This window comes from Rhipicephalus microplus, chromosome 2 (genome assembly GCF_043290135.1).
Source record: "Rhipicephalus microplus isolate Deutch F79 chromosome 2, USDA_Rmic, whole genome shotgun sequence".
NCBI lineage: Eukaryota > Metazoa > Arthropoda > Arachnida > Ixodida > Ixodidae > Rhipicephalus > Rhipicephalus microplus.
In genome coordinates, this window is record NC_134701.1 from 211,258,426 (window position 1) to 211,280,932 (window position 22,507).

At 46.7% G+C, this 22,507-nt stretch overlaps 1 protein-coding gene across 2 annotated transcripts in view; it reads left to right on the top strand.

The window, feature by feature from the left end:
* Positions 1 to 5,616: 5,616 nt before the first annotated feature.
* Positions 5,617 to 22,507, top strand: part of LOC119169574 (kelch-like protein 8) — a 79,568-nt gene continuing 62,677 nt past the window's right edge. For both annotated transcript variants that reach the window (XM_075875491.1, XM_075875499.1), the window contains exon 1: positions 5,617 to 5,921. The gene's annotated coding sequence lies outside the window, so the exon portion shown is untranslated. The remainder of the gene's footprint in view (positions 5,922 to 22,507) is intronic.

Sequence of the window (22,507 nt, forward strand, 5' to 3'; positions counted from 1 at the left end):
TCACCTTCGATACTTTTCGAGGAAGGTGAGCGGGCGTGAGAAAGTTTGTCGCCACCGTCGCTTCGCGTCGTTAATAAACATGCGGCTCCTTTCCGAGTGCGTCGTTCGGCTTCAACGTAATCTGAATGCATAAGAAACTTGGACGCCGAGATTCTCGGAAGGGCCGTGCGAGAAGTGACGGTGCGCTTGATGATTCGCAGCTGGATTAGTGCTAAACTACCGCCATTGCACACCTAGACATTGTACAGGATGTAGAGCTAGTTGGAAAGATCCGATGCAGTGACTATAGAACTGTAAGAGCTCGTATTCAAGTACATTTAAAAAATCAAAGACAAAAACTGATACGCAAGAAGCCAATTAATGATCTAGGAGAGAGATCTGAAGTACAGGAATTCAGTGTTTTGCTTCATAATAGATTCGAGGCACTAAACGAGGTAAGCGACGTTAACGCTGACACAATTAGCGATATTCTTACTACTGTAATCAAAGAGTGCGCAATGGAAGTCGGAGGTACAGTCACTAGTCGGGAGACTGGTATACTATCTCAGGAGACGAAAAAATCTTATTAAAAGACGACACACCATGAAAGCCTCAAATGCAACCAACCAAAAACAGAGCTTGCGGAGCTTTCGAAGTTAATTAATAGGCTTAAGGTCACCGACGTCAGAAGGTATATAATAGACAGAATTGAGCAGGCTGTTAAAAGCGGGAGAAGCCTAAAAGCTGCGAAGGCAAAATTGTGCATAGGCGAAAATCGGATATATGCATTAAGGAACAAGGAAGGCAATGCCATAACCAATATGACTATGATAGTGGAGGTGGGAGAGGAGTTATACAGAGAGCTGTACAGAAGCCACAACAACCAGGATAATATCGCGAGAAACAATGTTAGTCCAGAGGAATTATACAACCTACCAGTAACGACAGGGGAAGTAAGCAAAGTTCTAGAAGGAATGCAAAGAGGCAGAGCCGCTTTTGAGGATATATTAACAATGGACATTCGAAAAGATAGCCGAGAAATTGTGTTTGAAAAACTGGTTATTTTATATACAAAGTGTCTCTTGACGGGAAGGGTACCAGAATCTTGGAAGAACGCCAACATCTTCTTATGTCATAAGAAAGGACACGCCAAGGACGTGAAAAGCTACAGGCCGATCATCTTACTGTCCGTTCTCAACAAAATGCTTACAAAAATAACGGGTAATAAGATTAGGGCGACATTAGAGTTCAATCAACCAAAGGACCAAACAGGATTTCGTACAGGATACTCCCCAATAGACCACATTCATACTAATTATCAGGTAATATAGAAATGCGCGGAATACAACCAACTCTGTACATATATAGCTTTCATAGATTACGAGAAGGCGTTTTAATCACTCGATAGATCAGCAGTAATGCAAGCACTACGCAATCAGGCCATCGACGAGCCCTACATAAACATACTGGAAGATATCTACAATGAATCCCCAGCCACCATAGTTCTCTATAAAGAAAGCGACAGAACCCTAATAAAAAAGAGTGTAAGACAGGGGAACACGATCTCTCCAATGCTATATTTACCGCGTGTTTACAGTAAGTTTTCAGGATCCTAGATAGCGAAGAGTTAAGAATAAGAGTTATTGGAGAGTATATTAGTGATGACATCGCCTTGATGAGTAACTCAGGGGACGAATTACAGCTCATGATTACTGAAATGGACACGGAAAGCAGAAAAGTAGGTCTTAAAATTATTATGCACAAAACTTAAGTAATGCGCAGCAGCATCGGCAGGAAACAGCGCTTTGATATAGGTGGAGAGACGCTGGAAGTTGTAAAGGAATATGTCTTCTTAGGACAGGTAGCAACCACGGAGCCGAACCATGATATTGAAATAACTAGAAGAATAAGGATGGGGTAGATCACATACGGCAAGCATTCTGAACTCACGTATGGTAATCTGCCACTAACCCCCATAAGGAAGGTATCTAACAGCTGCATCTTGCCAGTACTTACCTACGGAGCAGAAACCTGGAGGCTTACAAAGAGGGTTCAGCTTAAACTGAAGACGACGCAGCAAGCGATGACAAGGAACGTGATAGAATAGAGCAGAGTGGGTCAGAGTGGATCTTGCGTTAATCCCCGACCGACGAAGAGCTTTTTGCGCGGAGTTATGTTCAGATTGTATAAATCTGAACCCACATCTGACGTGTGTGCACATCTTCAATGGGGCACGCACACGACAGGCTTAGCGGTTTCTTTCTAAATCCAAGACCCTGGATGTGTTCATCTCGAAAACTTATGTTTTCAATAACTTCCGTCATTTTCACGGTTCCCAAAGCAATGCATTTGTTTTTGGCCCTTTGAAAAATAACACGGAGGTGATTATATCGTCTCCCACAGATGCAATTAGCTATTGTGCGCAGTTATTAGTTGAAGCCTCGCCTCGCATTAGTCACACGTCGGCAAAGTATAGAATGATTACGCTCTAGGCCGCCAGGTGCCGGCCTGCAGCGTTGTTTGATGCGCATAACCATGCGTGGTCTTTCGTTCAGGCAAGTTCGATGCGAAAAATCTGGCGATTATAATCGCCAGATTTTGTGTCCAGTTAAGTTCAGAAATGCTCAGCTGTGACTGAGAAGAAGAAAGGTATGGCCGTGCAGTAAATGGCGTCAAATGCAAATTTAGAACTACCACAAAGTTACAACAGCTTACATAAGTCATCAAATCGCAATCCGATGGGCCACGGTATGATTTAAACAAAATACTTTGAATTGGGGAGGACATGCCATGGCACAAAAGTTGCACCTGTTGGCGTGTCCGAATAATGATTAACAGAGAACGCTAAAGAAGGGGTATGCATAGGATTTAACCAGGGGACAATACCAGAAAACCTGTGGGGTCTTAGGTTTCCTTTATGTTGCACTGTCCTTTAAATCAGGCTGATGAATCCGCTATGGTGAAACATCTGCAAGGATTACGTATGTACATAGTACGCATCACCAGATGACGCAAAGACTTCTTTTCTTCTGTTCTCTCTCTCGTTTACTCTCAGCTATGGGGCAGCTGCGCGACCAGCATTGCCACGATACAGAAGCAAAACACGCTTTACAAGAGAACATTAATCTAGGCGCATTGTCGCGCCGTCTCAGAAGCGATCGCCTGAGCATCATGACCTCGAGAGAGATGCGACCCTCACGCACTCTTGCGAGCCAGCCTCGATGAGCCGCCACGTGTGCAGTTTACCTCTGTAGCGTTTGTGGTGCACAGATACATTTCTCAGACCTGTAGAGTAGCACAGAACGAGTTTTAGAGTAAGAAGGCATTCTATTAAAGCACCACTTCTGTTGATTTCTCACCTTGACTATTAGGAGAGACAACAAGGAAGGAAGCAGACAAAGGGAGAAGGCAGGGAGGTTAACCAGAAAGACATCTGGTTTTCTACCCTACACTGAGGGATTGGGGAAGGGGACAAGATAGGTTAGAGGCAGGCAAGAGGGAAGAGAAGGAAAAGAAAAGAATGAACTTTACAAACGTGCACACACACACGCACACTCATGTAAGGCCCGAGATGGACAGACGGGAAAGTTAGCCAGTGCTTACACCGCATACACGTGGAATACACCATTAGTGAGACATCCTTAACTATATTCTTTCCGCGCAAAAGATGTGAATTCGACTCTTCTTTAGTCCACGCGCAGCCTTGCCCTGTCAGCAAGGTTAGGGATGCTGGGCCGGCTGGCTATACCCTGTCAAAGGAAATGGGATAAATGTGGAGAAAGAAAACGTAAGATGACACTGAAAACATTGGGAGAAGAGGAAAGAGAAAATAAAGTTGTACGTGGCAAAAGTGAGTGCGTGGTCTTGTAGAGGACGGCGTTCCTCGACGACTGTCCCGGAGTCTGGCTGTACACTGCAGGAATCGCAACGACGTCAATGCACCCGGACGGTCTCAGCCAGTGTCGGAGGTTGCTTTCTTTTTGTTAAGCGGTTGCTGTCGAATCTGTCTAAAGTGGTTGAAAGTTATATAAGCTCGAGTTACACGCTACAGAGGAGCTTTCCTAAAGGCTACAGGTCTCAAGGAAACGTTGTCACTTTGTCGCTATATATCTTGCTTATACGGGTGTTCATGACTGCATATGCAACTGAAATGCGCATACGAACTCAGTGTTTTATTAAGTTCGCTCATCATGTAATGCAGTATACAGTGCTAGTTTCTTGTGCTAGTTCAAGAAATATTTAAAACTAACAATTTTTTAGAAAATATCTGGTAGTTTCTTATGCATTCCGTGCAAAACATTTTCAGTTAAACTTCTGGATAGCGTATATTTCAGTTGAACGAACTTTATCTGCGGACCCGGGCTCATTTTCCAGGTCAATTCAAGTAAGTTTTATTCCCTCAAGTGAAAGTTCACGGAATAAGGTGACCTTCAGCATATCACTAGAGCTTGAATTGTCTCTATCTCATTACAGCTGTTTTGCGAAACTTTCAGTGGCTGAACGCGCTGGTCCAATAAAAACACGTGTGCAAGATCATTCCATACACAGAAACATGCTGCTGCAACCCACACACTGATACCGTACGGCATATGACAAGCGGACCTCTAACGGTAGTTTTCAAAGTATGCTATCGCATATGCCTGCACCACAACACACTCACTTGAGTCTCAATATTCCAGTAGCGTTGAATACGAAGACCAGATGAACTATTTACCGTGTACGTTCAGGGTGTAATAACGTGCGTTCGGTGTGATTTATTGCTTGGTTGTTGTAAGAAATAGAAAGATAAGTAAGCCATGTTGCCCGTAGTTCGCTTCGACGAACTGAGAAAGACGACTTGGGAAGAGAACGAAAAGGAAATGATAATATGCAGCGCTTTTACAAATTCAATACACTTGCCTGTGACTGCAGAGAACACCACCCGACCTACTCTCATTTCTACCTACTACAAGGCTTCGCAGTTTTTTAAGCGTTCAACATGTATCCAGTAGCCTTCTGCACATGCTCAAGTGAAACTCTCGCTCATTTTATTGATGCATGGCATCAGTTGAATTACTTTGCATAAGGTCCGTTCCCACGGTGTGTTTGAGCTGCGTATATCTTCTTTTTTGTGTGAAGCAGCCCTTTATTTTTCTTACGAGCACTACAATTAAGGAACCCCCTCACAAAAAAGATAAAAGAAGCAATTCCATAGCTATACAAAATGGACAACCTTTCAGTAAACAAAGGTTTCATCCACCCCTTCAGTCACGAATATAAATCAGGCAGTACTGATCTTAGAGCTGTATAGGACATACCCGGAAGGTGTATGCCATGGTTGTCGTGCCCATATCGTTTTCTTTTTCTCCCCGCTCGATGCCTCACACAGTACCCGTGGGGTAATTTTACATAAGCATAATGAAAAAAAGTCCTACATCACAGCAAGGTTCCACTCCACAAATCCAGCGATAAACAGAGAACACGTGCGCCCAACACTTGACTTCTCATCTGCGCTTTTCAGGGATACCGAGTAAAGCGATCGAGGAGAACCGCAGCGCCGGACTCAGTGTGCTCCCTAAAAAAAACGTCGAACGTTCTCTCATCATAGGTACATTGCTTCCCCATCTAGTACCTAGCAGTCGGATGGTGCAGCGCGGAAGAGGAGGCGGCAGAGTGGAGAAGATATATTTTTAGGACACACACTAGGAGAGAGGAGAGGAAAGAAAGAAAACAGAGAGACACAGACCAGTGGCCCAACGCATGGCACAGCGCAGCAGGGGCAGAGACCCCAGGAAGTAAAGGCAGAACGTCGATACGCCAACCCGCCCCTTACGTCCGCATAACACGCACAGGAAAGTCGGCAAGCCCCGAGCCAAAGGCATGGGTGCCCGCCCTCCCGTCTTCGACTGAATGAAAACGAACGGCACCGTCTATCCCATCCGCACAAGCGGCCCGGCCCGGAGGTGAGTGAAATAACCGGCTGTTTGACTCGATTCTATCAGGGTCGTACACGGGCGGCGTGCGTTGCTAGTGTTTCAGCGACTACGGTGGTGCGCGCGGTTTTTAACCCGGGTCCCGTCGGGTTTCTTGCCACATGTAAGAAAGCTGCACGGCAGTCTATACTTACCGGCTTAGCCTGTCGCAGTTATTCTCCACTGTAATATACGTATCGGCCCGATTCGATTGAACTGCCCCTGCTGTCATCGATTTTCGCGCGTGAAATAAACCTGTGCAATGATATGCGGCAGACTGTCTTCCGAAAATATCCAAGTAGCACTGCAGTTGATTGACACAAAAGGCTTGGATTTTTAGTAGTAACAGAGAAAGATCTGTGCGGACTTGTAATGAAAGTCTATGTTAGTCGGTTAGTTGGCCTGACATTATGTCACGGCTGCTTATTGAAAGTTGTAATATCGCGCAAAGTTAGCACAATGACGCAAATGAGATCGAATATGACGAGAAAGAAAAGGGCACACCCGTATAAGTATTGACAAACTGCTTTTCACTAAACTAAAAATACAACCAGAGCGAGAAATTTAAAGACAGGTGGAATTTTTATTATATAATGAAGGAAGCTGGGGGGCTGTATGGAGAATTATGATAAATAATATGATCACTCTAACATTGTCAAATAAGGTGCATATTAAGGGTAATAACGTGCCTCTAAAACTGCTGTGGTGGTGGTGTTTCTGTTAGGTTTCATTTTACCTTTTTTGTTTTCGTTAAGCAGCGTCATTGCAGTCTTGTTCAGGGTATCAAAAGCTCTATTGAAGCCAATCCATAGCGAGGGCAGCCACAAAGAAAGTGCCTGAATGCCTTCTTCCAGCAACGCTTGTCACATGCAGGGCATTTTCGATGTGGCATGAAAAGTCACTCGTGAACGCCACAAGGCTCAGCCAGAGCCGGCACAAAAATGTTTCCTCGGCAGCAGGGAGAGAAACATTTTTTGTTTGGACTCTCGACTGCAGCCCCGGTCAGTCGACGGGGCTGCAGTCGAGAGTCCAAACTACATGGAGAAAATTGAACGGCTTTGTCTGAGCTACACAAAGCCAATTTAAATTTGAGATCAACAACTTTTTTTGTGTAACGTCGACAAGATGAAAGGCTAAATTTCATCTACTGTGGCGTTCAGAATTATAGCTGGTTAATACATTGTAATTATTGAGTGAGAAGATGTTAAGCAGAATAAACAGAGTTTGTTGCCCATCAGCGTGCGAGAGCTTATAATTGAATCAGCATTGGATAAAGGCATCGCGGCATTATCAGCAGACGGCCTATACGAGAGGCAGAAAAAAACAACAAATCACTAAAACAATATTCTAAAATAGTTTACCCGCACCTTCCTTTAACTGGTTTCGGTTGAGGCTTGGACCTCGAGCAGCATATCGAATTCCGCTGAAGCTCCGCCGCGGTGGTCTAGTGGCTAAGATACTCGGCTGCTGAACCGCAGGTCGCGGGATCGAATCCCAGCAGTGGCGGCTGCATTTTCGATGAAGGCGAAAATGCTGTAGGCCCGTGTGCTCAGATTTGGGTGCACGTTAAAGAACCCCCCGTGGTCGAAATTTCCGGAGCTCTCCACTACGGCGTCTCTCATAATCACATGGTGGTTTTGGGACGTTAAACCCCACATATCAATCAACTTCGCTCACGACATTATTTGACCAGCATTAGCCGACACCAGTAGCCAATAATATAGCTGATATCAGCTGCCATTCAGGCAACGCTTGCCATCGTAAGTCAGTAGCAGAGTATGAGAGTAAACGTGGTAGGCCGGAGCACAATGGTATACCGTTTGGTGTTCGAATAATAATAATAATAATAATAATAATAATAATAATAATAATAATAATAATAATAATAATAATAATAATAATAATAATAATAATAATAACGGAGGCTTCACGTCTCAAAACAACGACATGGTTTTGAGAGACGCCATAATGTCAGGAAGAGATGGGGCTTCAGAAGAAATATTAACCACCTAGTGTCATTTAACGTGCACCTAAATCTAAGTACACGGTCCGCCAGTATTTCGTCTCCGCTGAAGTGTGGCCGCCGCATCCGGTATCCGATCTCGTGACCATCGGAACTGCACTCGAGCACCACTACAAGATCAGTGTGGAAGGTTGAGGAAGGGTAGAAAGGGGCAAGAGGAATCCTTAAGGATGCTTGCCCTTTCCTCGCCTCAGCCTCTCTCTCGCTCTTATATAACGTTCAGTTGGCTCTTTTCACTCGAGAGCTGCATCCATTCACACCTGAACCCCCCGTCTCGACAGTGGCAATTAACTTGGACACATACAGAGTTCGCAGGTCGGATGGTCTCATCCGAACAGCAAGTAAGGGTACCTGCAATGTCGCGGTAGTGGTAACTAAACAGCGTCGATCTGAGCTGTTATGATGATTCTTTCATGCTTGTTAGTAACGATTCCAAGAGCAATAAACTTTAACAGAATTTTCAAACGGATACAGACTTGCACGGATAAGGCGGACCTCATTAGGCAAGATTTTGATGAACGCTGCTTCCTACTTTATCACATCAGTAGGATTTAGCCCGCTAGCTATTCCAGCATATATGTCGTTTGAGGCTGGGACAGCATATTGCTATCCCATAGCAGAGTACATCATCATCAGCCTGACTACGCCCACTGCACAGAACAAGCTTCTTCCGCGATCCGCCAATCACCGTCTCCCATTATCTCTTTGTTATCTTTACGCAGTCGCTTCGTGCTAGTGAATTGCCTTACGAGTGGAAGATAGCCCACGTTGTGCCAATTCACAAAGGGGGTTCGAAAAAAGATGTGCAGAATCATAGACCCGTCTCCCTGACATGTACTGTATGCAAATTAATGGAGCATATAATTTACTCAGACATCATGAGTCACCTCACCGAGAACAATATCCTAATTAAAGTGCAGCATGGTTTCCGCAAGGGCTTGTCCTGCACTACACAACTTGTAAAATTCTATCACGATTTAAGGAGTGAAATTGATGCTGAGGGCCAGATAAATTGTTTGTTTTTAGATTTTAGAAAAGCTTTCGACACGGTTACGCATTCGCTTCTTATTTACAAACTACGGTAAATAGGTATACATGGAGATGTTGTCAAATGGATTGAAAATTTCCTATCGGGGAGCAGGCGGTGTGTTGTTATTAATAGCGAAAGATCGAGTTACGTAAACGTCACCTCAGGAGTCCCCCAGGGCTCTGTATTGGGACGTATATTATTTTTGACATACATAAATGATATAAATTTCGGTATTACGTCCTCCTTGCGACTGTTCGCAGATGACTGCGCGGTGTACCGAAGTATATCTTACGGCAAAGATGCGACAGCGTTACAGGGAGACTTGAACGGAATATATGACTGGTGTAAACAGTGGAACACGTGTTTAAACGCGAAAAAGTGCATCCATATGTGTTTTGCGAGAAATAAAAAAAAACTACTGATAAATAACTATTCTGTAAATAAGGAGGTTCTTACCACAGTTGATGTCTCTAAGTACCTAGGCGTCGTGTTTTCTGCTGACTGGTCATGGAATGCTGCACATTAGTGAGACAGTTGGTAAGGCTGGACGGGCGCTGAACTTTGTTCAACGAAACCTAAAATGTTGTGAAGTTGAATTAAAACGGAATGCATTTACTACATGTGTTAGACCAATATTAGAGTACGCCTACCAACTACAGGATTCATCGGAAGCCAGTCTCATTTCTCAAATAAAAAGTATCCAAAACAGAGCAGCCAGGTACGTACTGGGCAGGTACCGTAGAATGGACAGTGTCACAATGATGAAAAAACAATTAAATTGGGAATTGTTGTCTTCACGAAGGTGGAAGCTAAGGCTAAAACTGTTTTTTTTTTTCAAATATATAACAACAAGGTAGGCATAAACGAAAATCATTATTTAAATACACCTTTTTATGTTTCTGCAGTGCGTAATGATCACAAACACAAAATCCGTGAATACCGGCCCAGCACGTGCATGTTTGCGAAGTATTTTTTTCCGAAGTGTGTAGCCGAACGGAACAAGCTCTCTGAAGAACAAGTTGTACGTGGACGTTCGGCAGGGTTGGAGGGAGACGAGGAGGAAGAAGAGGTTAGAAATAAAGAAGATGGCTGACACCCCAGCCTAGTATTGTGTATTATTACAAATTGGCGTAGCCGCGTATACTTTCTGTGCGGACATTCAAGATGTGGGTGGACTTCACCATTGGAGCAAATCAACGCGGTGGCATCCGGATCTTGACCGCAACGCCTCAAGATGAAGAGGAACTAGCACTTCCTGAAGCAGTGAGCACTGACGCATTTGTTTCCTATATAAGCACTAAAATGAAGCTCACTCCAGACCATTTACTTGCTAAAAGAATGGTGAGGATCAACATGAAACTTCAGGATTATGAGAATTTCGTGCTGACTCCAGTAAGAAACGACGCGAAGCCTGCTACCGCTGCTTCGCTCGACAGTTCCGTCGAGCTGATCAACAGGTTTCTTGAACTGCACCAAGAACAGAATAGGCAGCAAAGTGATTTAATGCGCTTGCTTGTAAACGCGACGGAAAGATTAAGCAGACCGAGTCGCGAACACGTGAAGCCAGACATGTTTGACGGAGAGTCTAGTAGTCCCGAGTCCTGGCTCACGTTTTACGAGTATGCTTGCAATGAGAGCTACTGGCACAGCGGCGAATATAAAGTGAAAATCGTGCGACTATTCCTATCGGGCATAGCAAAGAGTTGGTACGAATGGCGCCTCAACGCTCACAGCAACAAACCATGAATAGAGTGGAAAGCAAGCTTTCTGAGCTCCTTCAGCGAGAACAAGGTGTTGCTATGGGACAAAGCAATCACGTTCAAATACAGGTCTGGATCTGCACTCAGCTATTTTTATGAGAAAAGGCGCTTGCTACAGCTGGCGGACTCATCTTTGCCTGAGACGTCTGTGGTTCCGTTTATCATTCATGGTTTAAGCCCGGACCTCCAGAAGCAAATACAAATGCGAGAACCCAAGACGGTCGAAGAACTTCTGCAGGGAATACGAAACCTCTACCTCCAGGATTTAGGAACCCAGCGTCAACCAATGACACCTGCTGCAAGAAATACCGGGGCCACACGAGCTGAGGAACGACGTCCGCTTGCAAGCTGGAGACCTACTGCAACACCCGTATCCTTTTTGACCACCCCGGGAGGCTCAGACCATGGCGAAGAGCTAGATGACGTAACAAAAAACCAAATAGAGAGGGTCTCGGCTTCCACCCGACGACATGAAGAGAAGCTGTTTATTTGTCTCATACAAGTCTATTGTACATATCCGTTTTTGTGGATGGAAAGGAACGGAGTGCGTTAGTTGACAGCGGAGCAGGCGTCATGGTAATTAACGCAAATATTGTTGGGAGGGCGAAAGTAAAAGAGGGAAGACCAGTAGAAGTACACGGATACGATGGAAGACGAGATGTTCACGATAAGTGGACTTGTATAACCATATCGTGCCTCGGCAACACTATCACTGCGCAAGCACTGGTACTCGACGGAGTTCCGTATGAACTACTGCTTTCGCGTCCAGTCATCAGTGCACTTCGCCTTAATATCTACTGGACAGGCGAAATTACCACTGAAGAAAAGTGCCGCGCTATCAGCGCTGCAGTTTCGCCTTCAAGCGCGGAAACCATCGTCAGGTGAAGATGTTAGGACGCTTTACCCGGAATTGCTGTGCCTAAAAGGATATCCTACAGCAACTACGAAGTTTGAGGTTTCATTCCAGCTCAGTGATACGACGGTGGTGAGAAAAAAGCACTATAATATGTCACGAGAGAAGAAAGTGTGGCTTCAGAACGAGATTCAAAAGATGTTGGATGCGCAGATTATCTGTCCATCCACGTCTACGTTCGCTTCACCCATCACCATTGCACCAAAGGAGGATGGAAGTCCTCGACTCTGCACGGACTACAGACAAATTAATAAGCAGACTGAGCTTTTTCCGTTTCCTATGCCGCGTATAGACTCTATCATAGATGACATGGGGGGCTGCAGAGTTTTCTCGCGCATTGGTCTATGTAAAGAATTTTGGCAAGTTCCAATTTCTGCAAAGTGCAAGAAATATTCTGCCTTCATCACGCCCTTTGACATTTACGAGTATAACTGACTTCCATTTGGATGGAAGAACTCACCCGCTTAGTTCCATAAAATGATGAACGACGTCTTGTGACCGTTTATCGGGAAGTTTTGTAACGTCTACATAGACGATATAAAAGTATACTCCCGCAACGAGGAAGAGCACTCAAACCATCTGGCTAGTGTACTTCAAGCACTGTGACGCCGAGCTGAAAATTAATGACAAGAAGAGTGAGTTTTTCCAAAGTAAAGTGGTGTTTCTTGGAAGAGTATTTGACGGCCAAACCAAGACAACAAAACAGGAATCAGTCGAACGAATCGAAAAAATGCAGAAGCCATATGACTTGCACTCTTTGCGGGCATTTCTGGGTCTTGCATGGCATTTCCGGCCATTCATTAGAGATTATGCGACCAAAACCAAATGCCTCACAGAAATGACTAAGAAGAATGTGCCATTTCAGTGGACAGCAGAGTGTGAATCTGTTTATCACAGTGACCATTATTTCTTCGGATCCGGTCCTGACTATTCCAGACTTCAAGTTGCCCTTTGAACTGAACACCGATGCTTCTTATTATGGCACAGGCGCAGTGCTTTACCAGAGAGATACCGACTCTCCACGGAGCCGTCAACAGAGGGTCGTCGGGTACTATTCGTGCACCTTTTCGAAAACTCAGCTGAACTACACGACTACAGAGAAGGAAGCCTTGCAGTCTTAATGACCGTACGCTATTTTAGACCTTACCTGGATGGCAGGAGCTTCAAGCTCTTTACGGATCACCAAGCCTTAACGTATATCCTTAACCTCGCCGAGCCTCGAGGAAAAATTGCTAGGTGGGTGAGTGAACTCCAGCAGTTTACTTTCATGGTCCACCACAGGCCTGGAGAACACCTCAAGGACGCAGATGCGCTTTCAAGACTTGCGGTAATTCCTGATCATAAAAATGTCAACGCAACATTGTTGTGGGAGGGAACTGAAGAACTTTAGTTCCATAACGGAAAGTTCACAGTCCCAAAAACAATGGTGCCTCGAATTTTGGAGCTCTATCACGATTCCCCGCACTCAGGTGAACATGACGGCTTTTGGAGGACATATCACAAGATTCGTCAGCGTTTCCAGTGGAAACACATGAGAGAGGACGTTCAACGGTATGCTCAGTCTTGTCATCAATGTCAAGTTCACAAAGCCAAGTACCTTCAGAGAACAGAAGAGATGGTTTTGCCTCAACATTCCGACGTACCATTTGAAGTCATTCATCTGGATTTCGCTGAGATCAAGAAGAAGGCTACAGGAGTAAGAAGAACGCAGTCTTTCCTAGGCAATAGACCAGTGCACAAGAATAGTGGCTGCACGGCCGGGAAGGGAAGACGCAAATAGTGTGATCGCTCTTTTGAGTCGAGAGATGTTCAAGAATACGAAAATAGTAATATCAGACAATGTGCCAGCGTTTCTCAGTCAGCGTTTGCAAGATTGGGCGAAGGAACGAGGAGTTGTATTGCGACGCTGCGCTCCGTACCATCCTGCAGGAAATGGCATGGCTGAAAAAATCATTCGGGATTTGAAGCAGTTCATTTCAATGTATCCAGGTTTTCAGGGTGGATGGAAGTGCTGTTTGGAGGCAGCTGTCGCTCATCACAATCGGTCGCACACTGCGAGCATCGGCTGTAGCCCATATTTTGCAGCTTTCGGAAAGGTACCAGTGCTTCCTGCTGATCAAGAACTTTGCATTGAGGACCGCCTGCAATTGTGCGAAAAACGAAAAACTTCGGAAGCCTACCAGCGATACCGCGAAAGTATGAAGATAAACTTTGACCGTCGCCACAACACGCGGATACCTCAGATACAACTGAACGATCTGGTGCTTGTCAGAAAAAGCCTTCCCGGCACAAAGCAGGTGTACATGGGACCTTATCGCGTGGTGCAGATCGCAGTGCAACATGACGTTCTCAAAAGGGTCGGTTACACCAACGATGATGGTGTACTGGAGTTTGCGACCATTGGAAACGTTTTCATGTATCACCCCAGGAGGGATGAGTCTTCAAAGAGGGGGAGTGTACGTGGACGTTCGGCAGGGTTGGAGGGAGACGAGGAGGAAGAAGAGGCTAGAAATAAAGAAGATGGCTGACACCCCAGCCTAGTACTGTGTATTATTACACAAGTATGTTGTGTAAATGAAGACCTATTTGTATCTCTGTTGTAAACCCCCCTGCTGTAACGCCCAAGGGCGATGCGGGGTAACTCTTGAATAAAGAAGAAAAAATCCGGTCTTGTGCTTTCTGCTGCCACATTATACCTGTGAACTTATAGGGGCGAAGCTCCTTTTAAGCCGTGGGTCGTGCGTCCACGATGTATGTAGTAGTAGTACCAGTCGTCGTCGTCGTCGCAATAGCAGGTAGCCACCTCTCATTTAGTCCTTGGAATGTCCGCTGGATGGCGGTACTTCTATGTGATGAATATGTGATGAAAAGATGCGAGATGGCGGTACTTGGAGTGTTCACTAGATGGACGGACGCACGGACGAACTGACCGACAAGCAGACGTGTGGGTGGACGGACGCGCGAACGGACGGGCAGACAAATGCACGGACGGATGGATGGACGCACTGACAGACGGACGAACGGACGGTCGAACACAGAGATGGACGCAAGGGCGGACGCTCAGACGGGCGGATGGATGGACGCACGAATGGTCGCACGGACGGACGGAAGCAAGAACGAACGGACGGACTGATGGGAGCTTCGCTCCACCCATCATTATTCCCTCCGTGAATATGCTGTGGTTTTTGAAATCTCATCGGCCCCCTGAATTTCTGTTTCCTTCCTCTTCATGCGTTTGCCTTCTCTGGGAATTCAGTTATCCTGCTTACGTGCTACGTGTCGGGCCCGTATACATTTCTTCTTCTTGATTTAAACTATGATATCCGTAACCCTGGTTTGTTCCTTGGCCCACTCTGCTATCTTCTTGTCTCTTAACGTTACACCCATATCAGTTTCCTTTCAATCGTTCGATGCATTGTCTTCAACTTAAGTTGAATCCTCTTTGTGAGCCTCCAGGTTTCTGCTCCGTAGGTATACGTACCGGCAAGATGCAGCTGTTATATACCTTCCTGTTGAGGATTAGTGGCAGATTACCGTTCATGATCTCAGAATGCTTGCCGAATGTGATCCACCCCATCCTTATTCGTCCAGTTATTTCACTCGCGTGGCTCAGCTCCACGGTTACTTCCTGTCCTAAGTAGACATATTCCTTTACAACTTCCAGCGTCTCTCTTCCTACCGCAAAGTGCTGTTTCCCGCGGAGACTGTTCTCTGAATTGTCGAGCATTTATTCTAAACACACGCCTATGCGTATGCCTAGGTAGCTCGCCAGGGCAGGTTGCTACTGTCCCATAGTATAGTCATGGCCTCCGAGATGACGTCCGCGCTCCCGCCATCTCAGAGGTCATGGTAGAGTACTCGGTACTCTAAATTGTTTATGTTTGTTCTAATCACATATTAGCACACTGATCGGGATAGCGTTCAGGTCTCCCATAGTAGAGTACTCTAAATCGTTCACAATTTATTCCAAACACGCAACTAGCAGAGTAAGATTAGCGCTCTCCCATAGTGGAGTGCATAGTGCTCTAAATTATCAACCATTATTTCTGAACGGTTGCTGTTAGAGGAACAGCTTAATACTCCCCCATATTAGAGTATATAGTACTCCACATCATCGAACATTTGTTCTAAACGAGTTTGTATCTTTTCCTTCTCGCTTTAGGGCAGCTAATGTACTACCATATAGTAGTGTTCTCACCATCTTGAAATTTTTCCGCAAGCACACAGGGACACCGAAAGGAAGACAAACGGGCGCAATCTAACAGTTGTTAGATGGCACCCGTTTGTCTTCCTTTCTGTGTCTCTGTGTGCTTGCGCAAAAATTTCAAGATGGGTATGTTCCAACTAGGCCGAATCACAGTTTTGCTTTAGTGTACTAAGTAATCTAAGACAAGCGTCGTTGTTGTGAGCGAACAATCATCTTTTCCGTGACGGAAAAATTTTTCACTCACAACAACGACACCGACGATGACGCTGACATCAGAATTTCTGTAAAAAGGGATATTTAACGCTATCACGTTAAAATTTCGTGGTTTACTACCAAAAACTCGGAGGGTATACACCAAGCATTTTATAGCATAGCGTACCCATGTATATTGTAGTAATGTTGAAAATTGTAAGTCTTCTTTGAATCAGTGAGTATAGTATAGTATAGTAAGGTGTGGGAAAGAGAAGTGAGGTTGAGGAGGACAAACGGCAATGTAGAAAGACATACATAAAGAAAGATTAAAGGAACGAGAAAAAGGAAGTGCAGAAAGATATAAAGAAAATAAGTAGAAAAGTATGAAAGATGGTGACCAGAGAACTCAAACTTCGTAAGCCAGGGGTGGCACTTGCTTGCCAGTTCCACTATTTACTCAGATTTTACAGACGTGGAACCAGCTTTAAGTTTTTATGAACCTACAGTCGCCCTCCCATGCCAAGGTACGTATTACTTCAAATCATCGGGACGAGGCAAATAGGACTGAAACAAGCCGGACTCCAGGTACGAGTCGGGCACAATGTAGATTAAGACAACGTACTAGTTCTGGGCTTCCTCTGCGATTCATTCGCACGCGATGTTATACAAAAGACTGTTATGCTGGCATGTAAGAGCGTTTGAATTTAGACCGCGGCTAAAAGGTATAGTAACCGAGCTTGTGTCGTACATGTTTTCAATTGTTCCGCAGTATTTTTGAACCATAAAATGCAACGCAAATTTAATCCATAAAATTGCACTGGAGTATGCTTACCGATTAAATAAACGACATCTAAATAGAATCTTTAAACTGTTTGGTTCGTACAAGGCGAGTCTAATAAATACGATGTCAAGCCTGAACTAGTTGCTGTCAATCAAGTGTCGTTAGAACCTTGTATATAAATAGGAGAGTGGACTATGTTGTGGCAAGGTATCGACGTCTTCTTTCGGTCAGTGCTCTATAGGTCTCGGCTGCAAAAGTGTTCAGCGTAACCAATATACCAGAAGGCATGTACAGTAGCCGGCCTAGTCCGCCATATACGCCTGAAATAAACCAAAAAGCGACTTCCATGGGAGGCGTTGAGAGTAAGGCTTCCCTACGTATCTTAGAAAGGTAGCGATTTGGGCTAGTTAGTATGTGTTGTGTTCCAAGCACCCCTGCGTCACGAGCGAACCCGCGAAGGACCGGTTGCTGAAACTGCTTCCAGATGTTGACTCCTCCCCTTCCCCCGCTCGGCGCAAACGAGCCACCGTCGTTTCCCCCGGCAGTTCGGCCGCCGCCTCCATCCGAATAGGAATAAACTTGTTTTAACCGTTCGAGGCTGTCTGAGTTTTTTGGACTACCGCGACCAACGCGTACGTCTATGGACCGACGACAACATCGGAAATAACAGTGGCGACGAGGAAGTGGATTTGGACCAACGCTACGCAACGATATTGACAAGCTACAAGCTATGGCTACGCACGGGCTCCCAAATCGGCTACCCGAATTCAACGGCTCATCATGGTCATCGTGATTTGGACGCCTGCAATTTTACTTCGAGGCTAACAACATCACTGATGCAGCAATGAAGAGGGCCAACCTGCTAACGCTGTGTGGGGAGAAGACATACGACACAGTCTGTGCCCTGATTCAGCCACGCACTCCAGCAGCCGTTGACTACGACGACATCGTAGCAGCGCTACAAGAGCACTATGACCCAAGGCCATCGGAGGTCTACTGTCGAGCCCGCTTCCAACGGCGAGACCAACTGGAAGGCGAAAAAGTGGCCGAATACGTCGCGGCTCTCAAAAAGCTCGCTGCTGACTGCAATGTCGGGACGTTGACCGCGACAGCTGCAGCTACTGCGCAGGAGGGAGGATCGACTGCCACACCTGCTAACACCACTATGCTCCCCTTGGACGTTATGTTGCGTGACCGTTTTGTGTGCGGACTGCGTGACGCAGGCCTACAACAACGCCTGTTCGCGGAGACGGGTCTCACCTTCTCCAAAGCCTACGACATCGCCCAACGAGCGGAGAGCGCCGGTCACCAGCAGAGGGATATTCGACGGAACGTCGAGCCGGTGCATCACACCAGTCAGCAGTCAGGTCATTCCACGTCTAAGGCGAAATCAAGCAGAAAGACACAGCGCTGTTGGCGATGCGACGACATGCACGATTCCCAGGTATGTCGATACAAGACAGTGACCTGCAATTTTTGCCAAAAACTGGGACACATTGAAAAGGCATGCATCTCGAAGCGCAAACAGCTCGGACCGAAGACTTCAGTGCAACGGAACAACAATGTCGACGCACAGGAGGGCCAGACGCAAGGTACAAGCCGAACAGCACTAACGTCATCGGCACTATACGACTTAAACGCCGTTGTGAACCTCGGAACGAGACCGAAGATTACAACTGAAATTATGGTACACCAGCGCCCTATCAGGTTTGAGGTGGATTCCGGAGCAGCATGTACGCTCATCAGCGAGGACACTTTTCGCGCTTCTTGGCGTGAGAACGCGCCAGCTCTCCAGCAAGACGACACGCAGCTGAGAACGTGGTCCGGACATTCCCTTCCACTGCTGGGCTGTGCCAACGTAGACGTGTACTACAACGGGCAGACCCATCAGCTCCCCTTGCTAGTCGTCCACGGTTCTGGATCAAGCCTTTTAGGACGAAATTGGTTCACCCCCCTTGGAGTGGTCATTGGCGGAGTTCACCACACACTCAGTTATCCGTCAGTGGAGCAGCTTCAAGATAAGTACAAAGCGGTTTTCTCCGAAGAAATACCAGGGAACAACGGACCTCCAGTCACACTGGAGCTGCGGGAGGATGCGACGCCGAAATTTTTGAAAGCTAGGTCGGTGCCTTTCGCCCTACGAACGTCAGTCGAGAATGAGCTTGACCGACTGCAGGAACAAGGGATCATCGAACCGACGCAACATTCAGAATGGGCTACACCACTCGTTGTCGTCCGAAAGAAGAACGGTACCCTACGCCTCTGCGGAGACTACCGGAGCACTGTCAACCTGGCGACAAAAGCATCTTCCTACCCACTGCCGACACCGGAAGAGGTTTTTAGCACGCTTCGCGGGGGAAAAATCTTCAGCACCTTGGACTGGACACAAGCCTACCAGCAGCTGAAGGTGAGCGAATCAACGTCTGAACTGCTCACAATAAACACTATTAAGGGTCTTTACAAAGTTAAAAGGCTACCATTCGGAATATCTGCAGCGCCAGGAATCTTCCAGAAATTTATGGAGTCCACACTTAGCGGGATCCCAGGTATTTGCGTCTACTCGGACGATGTTATTGTCGGTGGCGCCTCCAATGAAGAGCACACAGAACGCTTGGAGCTCATTTTGGAAAGGCTGGCAAATGCTAATTTGCGCATCAGTAAAGAAAAATGTGTTTTCGCGGTGCCTGAAGTGAAGTTTCTTGGACATCAAATTGACGCGCAGGGTATCCATCCCACTGAAGACAAAGTGCGTGCAATCACCGAAGCACGAGCGCCTACTAACAAGCAAGAACTGCAGTCGTTTTTGGGGCTATTGACGTTCTACGACCGGTTCTGAGAACATCGAGCTACAGTGGCCAACGATCTATATCAGCTCCTGCAGAAAGAAGTCCCATGGACTTGGTCGCCACGCCACCAAGAGTCATTTGTTGCCCTTAAGCAACTACTTCGCAAGTCTACTGTTCTGCGACACTACGACGAAAGGAGACCCTTACTGCTAGCCTGTGACGCATCACCATACGGAGTGGGAGCAGTCCTCTCCCAAGTTGACGACCAGGGACGGGAAGCCCCGATCGCTTTTGCTTCGCGCACCCTATCGCAGGCAGAGAGGAATTATTCCCAGCTAGATAAAGAGGGACTTGCCATCGTCTACGCAGCAGATCACTTTCGGCAGTACATTACCGGCAGGAAAGTGACTTTCATAACAGATCACCGGCCCTTATTGGGTATTATGGGTCCCCAGAAGCCAATGCCACAGACATTGTCGCCGCGAATGACACGATGGTGCATTAAGATGTCGGCGTACGATTACGAACTCGTACATCGCACGGGGAAGAAACACCAGAACGCCGACGCACTAAGCCGCCTGCCGCTAGACACCACAATAGATGAACCACCCCCGCCGGGTGATATACTCATGTTCGAGGCGCTGCCGAACCCTCCGCTAACAGCTGACACGGTAGCAGCATCAACGCAGGAGTGCACTGTCTTGAAGGAAGTCTACGCAGCTATACAAGAAGGCAACGTGCAGAAGCTAAAGGGTGAACACTTCAACGCTTACCGCAAGCGAGCTGCGGAGTTGAGCACTCATCGCGGTTGCGTCACCTTGGGATCAAGAGTTGTAATTCCAGCGGCACTTCGCGAACAGGCCATGTCGCTTGTCCACGCAGGTCATCGAGGCATTGTTGCCATGAAAAAGTGCGCCAGAAGTTATATGTGGTGGCCTGGTATCGACCATGATATAGAATTAACAGTTCACGATTGCCAGCCTTGCCAATGCAACCACAGAAGCCCGCCAAGAGCCCCTATTCCTGAATGGGAAAGACCAGACACGCCTTGGCACACCCTGCACATTGATTTTGCTGGACCTATCGAAGGGTGTTCGTTCCTGGTGGTTGTAGACGCATACACCAAGTGGCTGGAGGTAAAACAAATGGCTACAACGACATCGGCAGCAGTTATCGACACTCTGCGGTCGTTGTTTGCAACGTTTGGCCTACCGCGCAAGGTGGTCTCGGACAACGGCACTCCGTTTGTGTCCACGGAGATTCTCAAGTTTTACAGCGACAACGGCGTCTCGTCTGTTACATCAGCTCCTTACCACCCGGCTACGAACGGACAAGCCGAGCGCTACGTGGCTGAGCTAAAGCGCGCCCTTACTAAAGACCAGACTGGGACAATGCAACGCCGCATCGCGCGCTTTCTCTTCAGACAGCACAACACTGTTCAAAGCACTACTGATCAAACGCCAGCGAAATTGATGTTCGGACGAGAAATGAGAACCCAGCTGACAGCAATTGTCCCGGAGCCCTCAGCGAAAGCACCATCGGAGGAAGAAAAGCTCCCGCATAGCAGGAGAATTGAAAGTGGACAGCGCATATACGCCCGCCAGTTCCACAGAAAGCCCGGCTGGGTTGAAGCGACGGCACTCAAACGCATAGGTTTGCGGTCATGGCTCGTCGACATTGGTGGAAAGGCCACACGCCGCCACCTTAATCAGCTACCCCGTTCAGGTAATTTGCCAAGGAAACCTCCCATTCAAGCAGCCACCTCGACGGAAGCTTCGTTCCACTTAGCCTGGCATCTCGCACCAGATGAATCGGCGCCGCCGCCCGCCGGCCCTGAACACAAGAGAAACGACACCCAGCGAGCGGAGGCTTCTCTTCCTAGTGCGTCCAGAGCGTCCACGCGCCCACGGCGGCCCCCAGATCGCTTCCAAGCGACAAGCTAAGGAGGGAGGAGATGTTGTGTTCCAAGGACCCTTGCGTCACGAGCGAACCCGCGAAGGATCGGTTGCTGAAACTGCTTCCAGATGTTGACTCCTCCCCTTCCCCCGCTCGGCGCAAACGAGCCACCGTCGTTTCCCCCGGCAGTTCGGCCGCCGCCTCCATCCGAATAGGAATAAACTTGTTTTTAACCGTTCGAGGCTGTCTGAGCTTTTTGGACTACCGCGACCAACGCGTACGTCTATGGGCCGACGACAACACCGGACATAACAGTATGTCATGGCGAGTGCTACAGCGTGAGCTGAAGACCAGAACACAGAGACAAACGAGGACGAGCGCTAACTCAACTGAGTTCATTCATAAAAAAAACGAAAACTAATATATGCCGAAACAACAAAAACTAACAAAATTCGTTTCCACTCAATAAACTCACTGTTAGAAGTTAGTGCTCGTCCTCGTTTGTCTCGGTGTCCTTGTCATTCCTAAGTGAGCAACCTTCCTAAGAACGTTTCTTTTGACTTCATTAAAATTCATACAACGATAATGTGGAAGGTATCTGCACCCTCTTCCTTGAAAATGCTCTTTATAAGTCCCTCAGAGGTTAAAAACTTGATTACGCATCTGCAATACAGGATCTCAGTTATGCTAACCATATCACTTCTCTCGAACTAGCACAACATAACTGCGCGATTACTCATTTTTCACAATAACCATACTGCACGTATGACCTTAATGGAAAGTAGCCAATCACTAAATTTATTGGCTCATCGACGCAAAGCCGCCCGTCTTTCAACTCTGTCACAAAATTTCCAGCATTCAACTAACACTTCAGAGTGACACCATACTGCACACCCCTGTACAATTCATACTGCATTAACAATTTGACGATCGTTATAAGACAGAAATAGCATCATGTCACACTAAGCCTTTCTTTAAGTCGTTTGTTC